Source organism: Microcaecilia unicolor, unplaced genomic scaffold, assembly GCF_901765095.1.
Source record: "Microcaecilia unicolor unplaced genomic scaffold, aMicUni1.1, whole genome shotgun sequence".
Classification (NCBI taxonomy): Eukaryota; Metazoa; Chordata; class Amphibia; order Gymnophiona; family Siphonopidae; genus Microcaecilia; species Microcaecilia unicolor.
The window spans coordinates 935,689-954,703 of NW_021963345.1; the positions used below are offsets into that span (position 1 = coordinate 935,689).

Below are 19,015 nucleotides of genomic sequence, written 5' to 3' on the forward strand. Positions count from 1 at the left end.
AGATCGTATAAGTCTGCCCAGCACTATCCCTGCCTCCCACTACCAGCTCTGCTATCCAATCTCGGTTAAGCTCCTGAGGATCCATTCCTTCTGAACAGGATTCCTTTATGTTTATCCCACGCATGTTTGAGGCTATAGATGTCCCCTTAAAACCTGTGGTGGGGTGAACGGAAAAATAGCTGTCAGATGTACTTACAGTGTCATTAAACAATTATCACATACGTCCTTAGGATTGTTAAGATGCTTCAGTTGAGGAGGTAACGTGCAGGGAGGAAGGTCAACTATACACTTATTTCTAAGGTTGCGTTGAAGTAGTTTCAGGCAAATATACTGCAAAGGAAACAAGCAAGAGTCAAAGATCTCCTGACTCACAAGAAGCACCACATCTGTGGAGTGTCAGAGAGTGAGTGAGGAGGAACAGAGAAAGGGTGTCAAATTTTCATTTGTTCACTTCTGGAAGTGGAGGGAGTTGGGAACACTCTTTTACAGAGGAAGGGATGGAAAATTTTCACGCCGGCACATCTGGAGTTGGGGCATAGACGGTCGGTGGCCTAACTGTTTGGGGAGGCTAAAGGGGGCGTGGCCAAGGGTGGGGCCAGGGGCGGGGCTTACATCCATAATTGTCTGACAATTCACAGAAAAAAATAAAATAATCACAATTAATACCTTTTATTAAATTTAGATATTAGATATGTATCATAAGTCAAAGAATAAAGTGGTTGCTCAAAGCATGTACTAACCACAATCGCTCAACTGCAAAACACTATGCACAACTTTGTGCAAAAACACACTCAGAACCTTACTGTACCATAAATATTACACTGGGCAAACCCTAATACACCAATATACCACCCACATGGAAAATGCAGACCATCAACAATTTGAAACACGGGATCATAATATCACAATTCTCATGTACAGCCACAAAAAACACCCTTTTAGGGTGGATAGTGTTCACAATGAGCTCCTTTTATTAACGACTATATGTGGATCCTTCAAGAGGTAGTGTGTCATGATTTAGGCTCTACACCCTTTCTGATGTTTTAGTGCAACCTCAGTAAGGCCAACACACAATCTCTCCACTGCAAAACACTATATACAAACTTGTGCAAAAACAAACTCATAACCTTACCAAACCATAACAGCACTAATTCCAAGGACAGGTCGAGCTAGCACTATAATTACACCGGGCTCTAAAACACCAGTACACAAAATAGTGAAACAAAAAACAAAACAAAAAGGGCTGCAAATACTACACGCTAGCAGAATACTGCACCTTGATCACACATGAAAAACACATGACACAACAGATATGAAGGCAAAATACTGAACTGGAAAGTTACCTGAAGAAGTCAGACTCAGCATGCAGCAATATTAGAAAAACTGAAACTTGCATGCAAAATATCACAGATGCACATTTCCAAAAGCTGACATATTCCAATAAATTCTGAATAAAATACTTTTTTCTACCTTTGTTGTCTGATCATTTAGTTTTTCTATTAGCTTTAGTCCCAGTGTCTTCTGTTTTATGCAGTGTCTTCTTTCCATTTGATATTTTTTCTCTCAACATGTCCACCATCCTCCTGTGTCCTTATGCGTCCTGTCTACCATCTGTAGCCCTGTCCCTATCCTTTCTCCAGTTTCAACATCTGCCCTCAAAGTGTTCCAATCCAGCCCTTAAATTGAGCAATTTACCCTCCATCCATATCCAGCATTTCTCCTCACTCCACTCCCCTCCATCCATGTGCATCTCCTTCCTCTGTCTTCCCTCCCCTCCATCCATGTCCAGAATTTCTCCTCTCTCCCTTCCACTCCATCCATGTGCATTTTTCCTTTGTCTTTCCTTCCCTCCATCCTTGTCCAACATTTCTCCTTTCTTCCCTGCCCTCCATTCCATACATGTCCAACAACTCTCCATTCTCCCCTGCCCTCTCCTCCATCCATCCATATCCAGCAAATTTCCTCTCTCCCCTGCCCCCATTCATCCATCCATGTCCAGCAACTCTTCATTCTCCCCTGCCCTCTCCTCCATCCATACATACATACATATCCAGCAAATTTCCTCTCTTCCCTGCCCCCTCCATCCATCCATGTCCAGCAATTGTCCTCTCTCCCCTGCCCTCCCCTCCCCTCCATCCATGTCCAGGAACTGTCCATTCTCCCCTGCCCTCTCCTTCATCCACCCATATCCAGCAAATTTCCTCTCTCTCCTACCCCCATTCATCCATCCATGTCCAGCAATTCTCCTCTCTTCCCTGACCTCCCCTCCATCTATTCATCCATGTCCAGCAACTCTCCATTCTCCCCTGCCCTCTCCTCCATCCATCCATACATACATACATATCCAGCAAATTTCCTCTCTTCCCTGACCCTCCATCCATCCATGTCCAGCAATTCTCCTCTCTTCCCTGACCTCCCCTCCATCTATTCATCTATGTCCAGCAACTCTCAATTCTCCCCTGCCCTCTCCTCCATCCATCCATACATACATACATACATATCCAGCAAATTTCCTCTCTTCCCTGACCCTCCATCCATCCATGTCCAGCAATTCTCCTCTCTCTTTCCTGCCCTCCCCTCCATCTACCCATGTCCAGCAATTCTCCTCTCTCTTTCCTGCCCTCCCCTCCATCTACCCATGTCCAGCAATTCTCCTCTCTTCCCTGACCTCCCCTCCATCCATCCATCCATGTCCAGCAACTCTCCATTCTCCCCTTCTCTCTCCTCCATCCATCTCCAGCAATTCTCCTCTCTCTCCTGTCCTTCCCTCCATCTATCCATGTCCAGCAATTCTCCCTTGTTTCTGCCCCCCCCCCATTGCAGTATCTATCCCTCTCCCTTTTCCCTCTGGAATGCAGTGTAAATCCCTCTCCCTCGTTCGCCCCCCCCCCCAAATGCAGCATTTATCCCTCCCTCTTGCTCCCTCCCTGCAGTCCCTCTAATTTGATTTAGATCACCCATCGCTGCCGGTAGCGGCACGGGCACGCCAACATCGTACTAGTTTGCTTCGGGGCTTTGGCCTGACGCTGACGGCATGACGTGCCCCACCTCCTCTGACCAGCCTCCTGCTTCCGCAAGGGCTGGATGCATCATAAGGAAGGCTGGTCAGAGGAGGCGGGGCACGTCATATCATCAGCATCAGGCCGAAGCCCCGAAGCAAGCTGTAGTACGATGTTGGCGTGCCCGTGCGGCTACCGGCAGCGATGGGCGATCTAAATCAAATTAAAGGGACCGACCACAGGGAGGGAGTGAGAGGGATAGATGCTGCATCGGGGGGGTGAGGGGATGAGCTAGAGAGAGAGAGAGAGAAAGAGAGACGCTTGGGGCTTGCGGCTGGGGAAGCTTAGCCTCCCCAAGTCTCTTATACCGGGCGCCTATGAGTTGGGGTATTTTTGTGCACTTTTTAATAGAGGGAGGCAGATGCAGATGTTTTCCCTTGTGTACATTTAAGTGGAGGGAATTTGGTACACTTCTTTAAAGAGGAAGGGGTGAAACATTTTCACTCGTACACATCTGGAGTTGGGGTATTTTGTGAACTTTGCAATAGAAGGAGGCAGGTGCAGATGTTTTCACTTGCGCACATGTGGAAGTGGATAGAGTATGGTACACTCCTTTACGGAGGAAGGGGTGGGAATTTTTCACCTTTGCGCATCTGGAGTTCGGGCATTTTTATGCACTCTTTAATAGAAGGAGGCTGGTGCAGTCAGACGTATTTTTAACCTTTTCATACAAATGAAAGCACACACAGCTCTCCTGAGGTAAACTTGAAGAACCCCGAGAATCAAGATACCAGCCGATATTCAAAGATAATCAGAGCCTAGTTTTAAATAGAAAGTGGTTACATCACTGCGAGACACTTCCTATTATCTGTGTTAACTAAGGAAGGAATCATTCACTTATCTGTAACAGCTTTAAATATAAACAAGCACCACCTGCTGGCCAAACTAGAGAAATACACATCAGAATTAATTTAGGCATTTTACAGGCTTGTTAAAACACACTGTTTCTATTAGCTTTGCTAGAAATGGAAGGTTAGATATGAGGGTGATATTTACTGGGCTGATGGGGGTCCAGGTTAGTTTTCTTTAACAGTGGCCTAAGAAGAACTATTTTTAGAGGAAGAGGAACAGTGCCCAAAGATAGACTGTTTATTACCATAGTGTTAAGAAGTGGGAGCAGTCCCAAAGAAGGAGGTTTTAACCAATTTGATGGAAGTCTAATATAATAATTTGTACCTCCAATGTTCCAATGGTTGGTTGTCTGGGTTCATAACATCCTGATGTCAGCCAGCCTCCAGCGTTCCATTTACTCTCACTGTCCCACCCTTGCATCAAGACGTAATGACGTCAGAGGGAGGAACAGTGAGAGGGAAGGGAATGCAGGAGGTGAGCTGATGACAGGAGGTTACGAATACAAGCAAGAGAAGTGAAGGCAACAGAACGCTGGACATGGATGGGAGGATAGAATCGAGGGACATCGAGGGGAGGGCAGGGCAGCAGAGAATCGACATGGATGGGATGGGAAGAGAGGAGAGAAACGCAGGACACGGATGGGAGGGCAGGGCACATGAGAATCACTTGACATGGAGGGGATGGGAGGCGAGGTGAGAATCGCGGGACACGGAAGAGAGGGCAGGGCAGAGGAGAATCGCTGGACATGGAGTGGAGGCAAGGGAGAGAACAATCGCTAGACATGGAGGGGAGGCCAGGGCAGAGGAGAATCAATGGACATGGATGGGAGGAGAGGATAGAATTGCGCAACATGGATGGGAGGGCAGGGTACAGGAGAATTGCTGGACATGGAGGTGATGGGAGGTGAGGTGAGAATCACGGGACAAGGAAGGGAGGACAAGGGCAGAGGACAATTGCTAGACATGGAGGGGAGGCCAGGGCAGAGGAGAATCAATGGACATGGATGGGATGGGAGGAGAGGAGAGAATTGCGCAAAATGGATGGGAGGGCAGGGTACAGGAGAATCGCTGGACATGGAGGTGATGGGAGGTAAGGTGAGAATCTCGGGACACGGAAGGGAGGACAAGGGCAGAGGACAATCGCTGGACATGGAGGGGAGGCCAGGGCAGAGGAGAATTGATGGACATGGATGGGATGGGAGGAGAGAATCGTGCAACACGGATGGGAGGGCAGGGTACAAGAGAATCACTGGACATGGAGGTGATGGGAGGAGAGATCATGGGACATGGAGGAGAGGGCAGGGTACAGGACAATCGCTGGACATGGAGGGGATAGGAGGAGAGGAGAGAATCACAGGACACGGAGGGGAGGGAAGGGCAGACGATACTCGCTTGACATGGAGGGGACACCAGAATTGCGGGACATCAAGGGCAGGGCAGTGCAGAGGACAATCACTGGACATGGAGGGGAGGACAGAACCATGGGATATGGAGGGGAAGGCAGGGCAGAGGAGAATCGCTGGACATGGAGGAGAGGCCAGAATCGCGGGACACCGAGGGGAGGGCAGTGCAGAGGAGAATCGCTGGACATAGAGGGGAGGCCAAAATCACAGGACACAGAGGGCACGGCAGGGCACAGGAAGATTGCTGGAAATGAAGGGGAGGCCAGAATCGCAGTACACGGAGGGGACGGCAGGGCAGAAGAGAATCACTGCACATGGAGGGGTGGTCAGAATCGCGGGATACGGAGGGGATGGGAGGGGAGGGAAGAATCGCTGGACATGGAGGGGAGGGCAGGGGAGAGAGGAAAAATTGCTTTGATGACAGCCTTAAAAACATAATCACCATTACAAGATAGCCTTGCTAGCGCCCATTTCATTTGTTTGAGAAACGGGCCTTTTTTACTAGTACGATCATAAAACAACAGTATGAAACATAATATCAAACTCAGAAAACATCAACAAACAATAAAATCATCATAAAACAAACTAAAAATCAAAGGTCCAAACACTGAAAGGATTTCTCCTAACTTTCAGAGCTTTGCTCCATAATTGGCCTCACTGAAAATTTACTAGGGCTGAATGCCAAAATCTATGCTCATAATTTCACTAAACTCTTACAGTTGAGTGGAGGAGTAGCAGACTTTGATCCTGGGGAACTGGATTCTATTCCCACTGCAGCTCCTGGTGACTCAGGGAATGTTGCTACTATTTGAGATTCTGTTGCTACTATTTGAGATTCTACAAGGAATTTTGTTACTATTTGAGATTCTGTTGCTACTATTTGAGATTCCATTGCTACTATTTGAGATTCTTTTGCTACTATTTGAGATTCTACAGGGAATGTTGTTGCTATTTGAGATTCTGTTACTACTATTTGAGATTCTTTTGCTACTATTTGAGATTCTACAGGGAATGTTGCTGCTATTTGAGATTGTGTTGCTACTATTTGAGATTCTACAGGAAGCCGTAGCGGAGAAATTAAATGAATTCTTTGCTTCGGTCTTCACCGAGGAGGATTTGGGGGGGACACCGGTGCCGGAAAGAATATTTGAAGCGGGGGAGTCGGAGAAACTAAACAAATTCTCTGTAACCTTGGAGGATGTAATGGGTCAGTTCAGCAAGCTGAAGAGTAGTAAATCACCGGGACCTGATGGTATTCATCCCAGAGTATTAATAGAACTAAAAAATGAACTTGCGGAGCTACTGTTAGAAATATGCAATCTGTCCCTAAAATCGAGTGTAATACCGGAAGACTGGAGGGTAGCCAATGTTACTCCGATTTTTAAGAAGGGTTCCAGAGGAGATCCGGGAAATTATAGACCGGTGAGTCTGACGTCGGTGCCGGGCAAGATGGTGGAGGCTATTATTAAGAATAAAATTGCAGAGCATATACAAAAACATGGACTGATGAGACAAAGTCAGCACGGATTTAGTGAAGGGAAGTCTTGCCTCACCAATCTAATGCATTTTTTTGAGGGGGTAAGCAAACATGTGGACAATGGGGAGCCGGTTGATATTGTATATCTGGATTTTCAGAAGGCGTTTGACAAAGTGCCGCACGAAAGACTCCTGAAGAAATTGCAGAGTCATGGAATCAGAGGTAGGGTACTATTATGGATTAAGAACTGGTTGAAAGATAGGAAGCAGAGAGTAGGATTGCGTGGCCAGTATTCTCAGTGGAGGAGGGTAGTTAGTGGGGTCCCGCAGGGGTCTGTGCTGGGTCCGTTGCTTTTTAATGTATTTATAAATGACCTAGAGATGGGAATAACTAGTGAGGTAATTAAATTCGCCGATGACACAAAATTATTCAGGGTCGTCAAGTCGCAGGAGGAATGTGAACGATTACAGGAGGACCTTGCGAGACTGGGAGAATGGGCGTGCAAGTGGCAGATGAAGTTCAATGTTGACAAGTGCAAAGTGATGCATGTGGGTAAGAGGAACCCGAATTATAGCTACGTCTTGCAAGGTTCCACGTTAGGAGTTACGGATCAAGAAAGGGATCTGGGTGTCGTCGTCGATGATACGCTGAAACCTTCTGCTCAGTGTGCTGCTGCGGCTAGGAAAGCGAATAGAATGTTGGGTGTTATTAGGAAGGGTATGGAGTCCAGGTGTGCGGATGTTATAATGCCGTTGTATCGCTCCATGGTGCGACCGCACCTGGAGTATTGTGTTCAGTACTGGTCTCCGTATCTCAAAAAAGATATAGTAGAATTGGAAAAGGTACAGCGAAGGGCGACGAAAATGATAGTGGGGATGGGACGACTTTCCTATGAAGAGAGGCTGAGAAGGCTAGGGCTTTTCAGCTTGGAGAAGAGACGGCTGAGGGGAGATATGATAGAAGTGTATAAAATAATGAGTGGAATGGATCGGGTGGATGTGAAGCGACTGTTCACGCTATCCAAAAATACTAGGACTAGAGGGCATGAGTTGAAGCTACAGTGTGGTAAATTTAAAACGAATCGGAGAAAATTTTTCTTCACCCAACGTGTAATTAGACTCTGGAATTCGTTGCCGGAGAACGTGGTATGGGCGGTTAGCTTGACGGAGTTTAAAAAGGGGTTAGATAGATTCCTAAAGGACAAGTCCATAGACCGCCATTAAATGGACTTGGAAAAATTCCGCATTTTTAGGTATAACTTGTCTGGAATGTTTTTACGTTTAGGGAGCGTGCCAGGTGCCCTTGACCTGGATTGGCCACTGTCGGTGACAGGATGCTGGGCTAGATGGACCTTTGGTCTTTCCCAGTATGGCACTACTTATGTACTTATGTACTTATGTACTATTTGAGATTCTCCATAGAATGTTGGTACTATTTGAGATTCTACAGGGAATGTTGCTATTTGAGATTCTGTTGCTACTATTTGAGATTCTCCATGGAATGTTGCTACTATTAGAGATTCTGCAGGGAATGTTGCTACTATTTGAGATTCTGTTGCTGCTATTTGAGATTCTACAGGGAATGTTGCTACTATTTGAGATTCTGTTGCTACTATTTGAGATTCTACAAGGAATGTTGTTACTATTTGAGATTCTGTTGCTACTATTTGAGATTCCGTTGCTACTATTTGAGATTCTTTTGCTACTATTTGAGATTCTACAGGGAATGTTGCTGCTATTTGAGATTATGTTGCTACTATTTGAGATTCTACAGGGAATGTTGTTGCTATTTGAGATTCTGTTACTACTATTTGAGATTCTTTTGCTACTATTTGAGATTCTACAGGGAATGTTGCTGCTATTTGAGATTGTGTTGCTACTATTTGAGATTCTACAGGAATGTTGCTACTATTTGAGATTCTCCATAGAATGTTGGTACTATTTGAGATTCTACAGGGAATGTTGCTATTTGAGATTCTGTTGCTACTATTTGAGATTCTCCATGGAATGTTGCTACTATTAGAGATTCTGCAGGGAATGTTGCTACTATTTGAGATTCTGTTGCTGCTATTTGAGATTCTACAGAGAATGTTGCTACTATTTGAGATTCTGTTGCTACTATTTGAGATTCTACAGGGAATGTTGTTACTATTTGAGATTCTGTTGCTACTATTTGAGATTCCGTTGCTACTATTTGAGATTCTTTTGCTACTATTTGAGATTCTACAGGGAATGTTGCTGCTATTTGAGATTATGTTGCTACTATTTGAGATTCTACAGGGAATGTTGCTACTATTTGAGATTCTGTTGCTACTATTTGAGATTCTACAGGGAATGTTGTTGCTATTTGAGATTCTGTTACTACTATTTGAGATTCTTTTGCTACTATTTGAGATTCTACAGGGAATGTTGCTGCTATTTGAGATTGTGTTGCTACTATTTGAGATTCTACAGGAATGTTGCTACTATTTGAGATTCTCCATAGAATGTTGGTACTATTTGAGATTCTACAGGGAATGTTGCTATTTGAGATTCTGTTGCTACTATTTGAGATTCTCCATGGAATGTTGCTACTATTAGAGATTCTGCAGGGAATGTTGCTACTATTTGAGATTCTGTTGCTGCTATTTGAGATTCTACATGAATTGCTGCTAGTGGAGGAGTACCCTAGTAGTTAGTGCAGTGGACTTTGATCCTGGGGAACTGGGTTCAATTCCCTCTGCAGCTCCTTGTGACTCTGGCTAAGTCACTTAACCCTCCATTGCCCCAGATACAAATAATACCTGTATATACTGTGTAAACCATTTTCAATGTAGTTGCAAAAACCGCAGAAAGGCAGTATATCAAGTCCTATTCCCTTTTTCTCCCCCCCCCCCCCCCTTACATTTAGGAGTAAAAAAAAGTGAGTGTCAACCAGGAAGGATTTAGGGAAAGAAGTTATGAGCTTGGCACTGATTTTTCATCTCTAGGTCTCATCATCTCATCCCAATACAACACATATAAACTCACAAACATAAACACCCCAGGTTATACCCTTCCTATCGCAGACAGCCTGAAAATTCTCGGAGTAACAATCGACCGGAATCTCTCACTAGAGAACTAAGTAAAATCTACCATAAAGAAAATGTTTCACTCAATGTGGAAACTTAAACGGGTGAAACCATTCTTCCCGAGGGAAACATTCTGCAACTTGATCCAATCAATGGTACTAAGCCATGCAACGGAATCTATGCGGGTTGCAAAGAACAAATTATAAAGAAACTTCAGACCTCTCAAAACATAGCAGCCAGGCTTATATTTGGAAAAACTGCACTGGCTCCCAATCAAAGAACGTATTGCTTTCAAAATCTGCACCCTGGTTCACAAAATCATCTACGGCGAAGCCCCTGGATACATGACAGACCTCATAGACCTGCCAACCAGAATCACAACAAGATCAGCACAAACATATTTAAATCTTCACTACCCAAGCAGCAAAGGACTCAAATACAAATCAACATACGCATCCAGCTTTTCTTATTTAAGCGCACAAGTATGGAACGCATTGCCAAAAATAGTAAAAACAACGTACGACCACTAAAAACAAACCTGTTCAGGAAGGCATATCCCACTAACCCAACATAAAAGCCTGAGTACCTGCAACACAACAAAACCAAAGATCGTAATGGACACACCCCAACTTCCCGCTTCCTCCCCAAGTTCCCCTATATGCCTACCATACATGAACCTTATTCTACCACAATAACACCTTGTATTTGTTCATACCGGAACTGGCGAACGCCATTACGGTACTGTGTAAGCCACATTGAGCCTGCAAATAGGGGAGAAAATGTGGGATACAAATGTAACAAATAAATAAATTTCACTCAGAAATCTATAAACAGTAAATTTAGCAGAAAATAGCAATGCCTGATTACCACTGTGTTTCCACCACACTAGAAAAAAAATTAAAATTTTCCAGAACGCGGGAAATGGCGCTCACTAGACTTGGAACTAACGTCACCAGCCACATTGGACTAACAGTAGTTCAGATTTAGCATGTGGTAAGCCCGTGTTGGGCTTACTGCCGCTTTTTAAAAAAACCCTTAAAAATCTAAATTCAGAGACTCAGCTTTTTGAATACTGTAAAAGTGAGATGGTAATGGGAAGAGTATGTGACAAATTTCAAGAGGATTGTTCCTCAGACTGGGCCTAGAGAGCCCTGGTTCTAGTGGAGGTAGGGGATATTTTGAAATGATTCTGCCACTATGGTCGAACAGATTAGATAGGTGGAGCTTGTTCTTGCTTTACAGCCATCAAACGTATGACCAAAAGTGTAAAAATTGGGGATTGCGGTTACTACCCCGTCCTCTGACAATCCACCAGGAAAATATGGGGGTGTGGATCGGATAATGATTTGAGTTCAGGTTGTGGAGATTTGGTGTCAGGAATGTTGTCGGGGAGAGGTAACTAAATTTATATTTACCGTGGGTTTTTTAGCAGAGACACTTGGAATGTCAAAAACTGAAAAAGAAGAAAACATGGGTAAGAATGATGGATATTTAACATATCACCATCTGTTTGAATAAGAATGGAATATTCAGCACTGACAGTCTCCACCCCTCTTGCTAAAATATTGTTTCATCCATCCTTTCCTTCCTTCCATAGTACTAAAGATAAATACCTGACCTTTCAGATAAATCACCCAGTACTGACTCATCTTCGAAAGAGATCACTGATGATGTAGTGACCTTCAAGAGAAATCACCCACAAGTTAGTGGTCTTCAAGAGAAATCACCCACTATCTACTGACCTCATAGAGAACTCACTCAATATCGATTCATCTTTCAGAAAAATCACTGATCTTGTAGTGACCTTCAAGAATGGGAAAGGGGAGGGGGCTTGATATACTGCCTTTCTGTGGTTACAATTAAAGAAGTTTACGTATTATATACAGGTACTTATTGTACATCTGGGTGATGAGGGCTATGTAACTTGCCCAGAGTCACAAGGAGCTGCAGTGGGAATTGAATCCCATCACCCAGGTTCTGAGGCTGCTACACTAACTACTAGTCCACTCCCTACACACCCAACTAGAGAAATCACCCTACTACTACTACTACTTAACATTTCTAAAGAGCTACTAGGGTTACGCAGTGCTGTACAATTTAACAAAGAAGGACAGTCCCTGCTCAAAGGAGCTTACAATCTAAAGGACAAAATATGCAGTCAATCAAATTGGGGCAGGCTATCTATGACCCCAAAGAGAAATCACCCAAAACAATTCTATAAAACAGTATATGCTCCTGACTTATAGATAGATATGTGTGTGTGTGTGTGGAGGGGGGGGGGTCTTGGGGACACAGGCCCCCCAATCTTGGCTCAGGCCCCCCACTCTCCCAGCATCCATGCATCCACTGGCTCTCTCTCCTCCCATTCATTTTTACCCATTTCTCTCTCCCTCCCTCCCCACCCATCCCATATTACCCGTTTTTTTTCTCTGTCCCCTTCCATGTACTCACGTCAAGCAGCACAATTTTCCTCCTTTCCTCCCCTTGCAGCCTTGCCGGCAATAACCCAACAAGACACGTAGGAGGACCACAGGTCTCTGCCTGCTGCTACTGTTTCCTGTGCTGGTCCTGCCTCCTCTCATGTAAACTTCCGGGGGTTGGCACAGGAAACAGTCATTAGCAGCAAGCAGAAACCTGCGATCCTGCATTTCTCTTTGGGTTATTAGTGCGGCCTGGCAGAGCTGCAAGAGGAAGGAGGAAGGAAAATTATGCTGCTTGACGTCAGTACATGGAAGGGAACAGAGAAAGAAAATGGGTAATAGGGGATGCATGGTGAGGGAGAGAGAAACTGGGTAAGACTACATGGGAGGGGGGGGGAAAGGAGAGAGACAGAGAGACCACAGAGGCAATACTAAATGGGGGGAGAGATCATTTGCTAAAATCTTCTCTCAGTATGTGTCGGCGGCCAAAAAAGCAAAGTGGATGCTAGGAATTATTAGGAAAGAGATGGTGAATAAGACCGAAAAATACTATAATGCCTTTGTATCGCTCCATGTTGTGACCGCACCTTGAGTATTGCGTTTCGTTCTAGTCACCGTATCTCATAAAAGATAAAGTGGAATTAGAGAAGGTTCCGAGAAGAGCGACCAAAATGATAAAGGGGATGGAACTGTTCTCATATGAGGAAAGGCTAAAGAGGGTAGGGTTCTTCAGCTTGGAAAAGAGGTGGATGAGGGGACTTTTGATTGAGGTCTGTAAAATTCTGAGTGGCGTAGAATGAGTAGAACTGAATCGATTTGTTGGTCGTTCCAAAAGTACAAAGACTAGGGGACACTCAATGAAGTTACATGGAAATACTTTTAAAACAAATAGGAGGAAATATTTTTTCACTCAACAAATAGTTAAGCTCTGGGAACTCTTTGTCGGAGGATGTAGCAACGGTGGTTAGCGTACCTGGGTTTAAAAAAGGTTTGAACTAGTTCCTGGAGGAAAAGTCCATAGTCTGCTATTGAGACAGATATGGGGAAGCAACAGCTTGTCATGGGATTGGTAGCATGGAATGTTGCCATTGTTTGGGTTTCTGCCAGGTACTTGTGACTGTTCGAAACTCGATACTGGACTAGATGGACCATTGGTTTGACCCAGTATTGGAACTCTTATGTTCTTAAGTACTACTGCATGGTGGGTGGGTGGGGGGACAGAGAGAGAAATAGGAGCAAGGCTGGATGGAAGAAAGGCAAGGGAAAAGCTAAATGGTGCAGGGAGTAGAGTCAGGATAGTGCTGCATGCTAGGGGGAGAATGAAAGACACGCAATGCTGGAAGGGGGATTAGGAGAGACAGAGGAGATGCTGAACGGGAGAGAGAGGCAATACTGTGTGGAAGGGCAGAGAGGGAAAGAGAGACAGAGAGAGACAGAGAGCAATGCTGGACATGAGAGAGAGAGAAAGCGATAAGGACAATGCTCAGTGGTACAGGGGGAGGTGGGAAGAAAGAGAGATGGGGGAAATGCTGTATTACGGGTTTAGACAAAGACAGAGGCAATGCTGGATGATGGGACAGGGAAGAAAGACAGAGGAAAGACTGGATGGCGGGGTAGGGGAGAGAGAAAGGGGATGCTGGAAGGCAGGTGGAGAGAGAGAGACAGAGAGGGAGAAGATGCTAGATGGCGGGTGGTTACATAACTCCTGGATCCCCCCCCCCCCCCCCCCCCACTTGGATTGCCTTTTTTTCTCTGGTGTTGCACTGTATGAAAACTCTTGTTTCTTGGGGGTTCAGTTTAATGTTTCTCTACATATTTCTAATTTTACCCCACCCCCCCTTGTTTACTAAGCCATGCTAGCAGCTGCCGTACGCTAATGATGACACAGTCCATTCCCTTTGAATGGGTTGTATCAGAATTGCCACGTGGCTCAGTAAACGGGGGGGGGGGGGGGGTAGTTTGTGGTACTTATTCTGTACTTGAGAGTCTACCTGAGCATGTGTATTCTGTTAGCATTCAATGTCTGGGTAGGATTGATCTGTTCTAATCCAGCTAGATGGATTGATGTTCTACTGCCAACTGCAATATTTACGTTGTTGAGTGTTCCTAGGTTGTGTTTCTTCTGTAAGTTAGTGGTGGGAGAAAGGGGATATGACAGAGACATTTAAATACCTCAGTGACCTTAACGTACAGGAGGTGAGTCTTTTTCAAATGAAGGAAACCTCTGGAATGAGAGGGAATAGGATAAAGTTAAGAGGAAATAGGCTTAGGAGGAATCTAAGAAAATAGTCTTTCATGGAAAGAGTGGTGGAAGCATGGAATGGCCTCCCGGGCTTTGTAAATGGAGGGGGGGGGGGGGGGTTAGATTGTGAGCCCCTTAGGCACAGGGGAATACTTGCTCCATCTGAATATAACTCATCTTAGAAAACAGTGTGAGCTAAATGCTTACATAGGAAAGATCTGACAAAGTTTCTCATGAGCAGCTACAGAGGAAATGAAAACTTCGTGGGTAAGAGGATTGGAAATTGGCAAAAGATAGAAAGCAGAGAGTAGGGTTAAATCATCCTTTCAATGGAGGAGAGTAAAAAGTGGAGTACCTCAGGAGTCTATACCGGGACCAGTGCTTTATAATATCTTTATAGGTAATTTAGTTTGATTTATTCATTAATTTGGCTGGTTATGCTGATAGGGGAAGAGGGGTAGGATGGAGGAGGGGGCAGTGACCCAGAAGCTATATCAGAGTTTGTCCCCTTTTAAGAGGTGACTGTACCTGGAATGCTGGAAAGTGCCAGAGTGATCAGCAGAAAAGTGACAGCTCCGTCCATGATCTTGCTGTTGAAGTCTCGCTCTCGCTCTCTCTCTCTCTCTCTCTCTCTCTCTCTATCTCTCTCTCTCTCTCTCTCTCGCTCTGATCTGGAGATCTACAATCCATGCTCTATATATACTGGAAGTCACTCCACCCTCATTGGGGGAAGAAACCAGAAGATTGATAGACATAATAAGATTATGACCTCATTATCAGAGGACATGAAAATATTCTTGAGGAAAGAATATCAGGAATAAATTGCTCTCTCTCTCTAGGACATCACGTGTGCTACTGGTTTTTGGACAGTACAGGAGATGACTGTGCCCAGAACTTACAGAATAATATTTTAACCAGAACTGTAGAACCCTTCCAGGCTGGACTTCTCCCGGACCTCCATTTATCCCCTGAACATTACACATCTTTCCTCCTGCATGCAGCTGTTTGGCTGAGGGTCTAGTGGGGACTGGGGGTGATGCCTGGTTGCTTTATAACAATAATACCATGATGATGCCTGGTTGCTTCTCCCAAACTGTCAGCACCAGAGCCCCTACTGCAGCGTATCAAATCCTGAAGTAAATTTTTATTTGCTAAAATACCACAACACTTTGACTTGGTAGCCAGGAGCCTAAGTTGATGGCTCAGGCAACAGAGGATTAAGGGGTCCTTTTACAAAGATGAGATAAAAAGTGGCCTGCAGTAGTGTGGGCGTGTCTTTTGTGCACACGCTGTGCCACCTTTTACCTCGGCTGGGAAAAACAACATTTTTGAAGGGTCTGAAATTGGGACTTAGCGGTAAGGGCTCACATGTTCCCCCTGCGGTAACCAAAAGTGGCCGCAGTGCCGATTAATGCCGAGAATGCACCCGGGGTAGAAAGTAGAAAAATATTTTCTTCCACAGGATTGGACGCAGGCGAAACTCGGAATTACCGCTAGTGCATGCATCTTGTCTTAGGCCTGCAGAATTCTACAAAATGCAATACATGGGATGACTTGTTAGAAGGTTGTGTGACTAACCCCCTCCCACCCTCAAAAAACATCTGTAAAAATATTTTGTGCCAGCCTCTATGCCAGCCTTAGATGTCATACTCAGGTCCATCATAGCAGTATGCAGGTTCTTGGATCAGTTTTAATGGGTGAGTGCACTTCAGACAGGCAGACCCAGCCCCATCCCCCCACCCACCTGTTACGTTTGTGGAGGAAACAGTGAGCCAACTACTACTCATCATTTCTATAGCACTACTAGACATATGCAGCGCTGTACACCTGAACATGAAGAGACAGTCCCTGCTCGACAGAGCTTACAATCTAGTTAGGACAGACAAACCCTCCAAAACCCACCGCAAACTCTCTGTACCCATATCTAGGTGCCCCCTTCACCTGTAAGGGTTATTGTAGTGGTGTACAGTTGTGGGTAGTGGGTTTTGGGGGTCTCAGCACACATGGTAAGGGAGCTATGTACCTGGGAGCATTTTATGAAGTCCACTGCAGTGCCCCCTAGGGTGCCCGGTTGGTGTCCTAGCATGTCAGGGGGACCAGTGCACTAGAAATGCTGGCTCCTCCCATGACCAAATGGCTTGGATTTGGTCGTTTCTGAGATGGATGTCCTTGGTTTCCATTATCGCCAAAAATCAGAAACGGCCGAGTCTAGGGACGACCAAATTTAAGGATTTGGACGTCCCTGACGGTATTTTCGAAACGAAAGATGTACGTCCATCTTGTTTCGAAATACGGGTTTTCCCGCCCCTGGATGGGGACGTTGTGTGAGGACATCTTCATGAAAACGTGGATGCCCCTTTTGAAAATGCCCCTCATGGTAACGTAGTAAAAGACAGCAGATAAAGACCTGACAATATAAACTCATTTTACATGGTATGTGATACTTCATATGTATACCCGAGTTTGATTTGTCCTGAGTAGACAGAGACTGTCAGGAGAGAGAGCAGAACAGACGCATTGCAGATGAACTACATAGAAAAAAATCTTAAAACTGTAAGAGTGTGACAGTCTGGCACCAATGCGGTGGTGACATCACCCAGGTGTGTTTGATTTGCCTTGCTTACTTACGGAGAAAGATGGATCTGAGGAAGATTTAAGAGAGGAAAAGTAAACAGTAGATGCTGGTTTTGCATTCTGTACAAATACTAATATTAAAACAAATAACGTAGGAAAACATTGAGTCACATAGATGAATGACTCGTATATACTTGGAATAAATAAACACATTTCTCATTATTTCAGAAAATGATAAACAGCCCTGTCAAGATATTAATTCAAATAATGTTAAACTTCAAAACAATAAAGGATCCAGTTTAACCCATGCATACCATTACTTTTATTTTCACAATAAACTACTACCACTACTTATCATTTCTATAGCGCTACTAGACGTACGCAGCGCTGTACACTTGAACATGAAGAGACAGTCCCTGCTCCACAGAGCTTACAATCTAATTAGGACAGACAAACAGGACAAATAAGGGATAAGGGAATATTAAAGTGAGGATGATAAAATAAGGGTTCTGAACAAAGTGAATAAGGGTTAGGCATTAAAAGCAGCATCAAAAAGGTGGGTTTTTAGCTTAGATTTGAAGACGGCCAGAGATGGAGCTTGATGTACCGGCTCAGGAAGTCTATTCCAGGCATATGGTGTAGCAAGATAAAAGAAACGGAGTCTGGAGTTAGCAGTGGAGCAGAAGGGTGCAGATAAGAGAGATTTACCCAGTGAACGGAGTTCCCGGGGAGGAATGTAGGGAGAGATGAGAGTGGAGAGGTACTGAGGAGCTGCAGAGTGAATGCACTTATAGGTCAATAAGAGGAGTTTGAACTGTATGCAGAAACGGATAGGAAGCCAGTGAAGTGACTTGAGGAGAGGGCTAATATGAGCATAACAACTCTTGCGGAATATTAGTCGTGCAGCAGAATTTTGAACAGATTGAAGAGGAGAGAGATGGCTAAGTGGGAGACCTGTGAGAAGCAAGTTGCAATAGTCTAAGCGAGAGGTGATAAGAGTGTGGATGAGGGTTCTGGTAGTGTGCTCAGAAAGGAAAGGGCGAATTTTGCTGATATTATAGAGAAAGAAATGACAGGTTTTAGCAGTCTGCTGAATATGTGCAGAGAAGGAGAGGAAGGAGTCGAAGATGACCCCAAGGTTAGGAGCTGATGAGACAGGAAGGATGAGAGTGTTATCCACAGAAATAGAGAATGGGGGAGGAGGAGAGGTTGGTTTAGGGGGAAAGATAAGAAGCTCAGTCTTGGTCATGTTTAGTTTCAGATGGCTGATACTTTGGCCTGGATTTCGGCTGAGATTTCTGGTGTGGAGAGGTAGATCTGGGAGTCATCGGTGTCTCTCTCTCTCACTCTCTCTGTTCTCTGAATAGAAGCTTCTCACCATAGCCAAGGGTGACATCTTTTCTGCGCTGGCTGCGGCGCATTCTTACATAAGTATATAAGTGTTACCTTACTGGGACAGACCGAAGGTCCATCAAGCCCAGCATCCTGTTTCTAACAGTGGCCAATCCAGGTCACAAGTACCTGGCAAGATCCCCAAAAAGCACAATACATATTATGCTGCTTACCTGAGAAATAAGCAGTGGATTTTTAACACAATATTCCAGGTGCCGTCATGCCATGAAGCGATATAAAGGCATTTAACATCCTCATTTTTGTTTTCCATTCCTTTTCTAATAATACCTAACATTCTATTTGCTTTCTTACCCACCGCTGCACACTGAGCAGAGGGTTTCAACGTATCATCAATGCCGACACCTAGATCCCGTTCCCTGTCGGTGACTCCTAACGTGGAATCTTGTATTATGTAGCTATAATTCAGGTTCCTCTGTCCCACATGCATCACTTTGGACTTGCTCATATTAAATGTCATCTGCCATTTAGACGCCCAGTTTCCCAGTCTCATAAGGTCCTCTTGTAAGTTTTCACAATCCTTTCACAAT

General features: G+C 44.7%; 1 long non-coding RNA gene across 1 annotated transcript; it reads right to left on the reverse strand.

The window, feature by feature from the left end:
- Window positions 1-296: 296 nt before the first annotated feature.
- Window positions 297-15,152, reverse strand: LOC115459220. Its single transcript, XR_003940226.1, has 3 exons — window positions 15,030-15,152; window positions 11,255-11,292; window positions 297-330 (listed from the first exon to the last, which is right to left on the reverse strand). It is a non-coding gene; the product is annotated as an uncharacterized LOC115459220 (long non-coding RNA).
- Window positions 15,153-19,015: the final 3,863 nt, after the last annotated feature.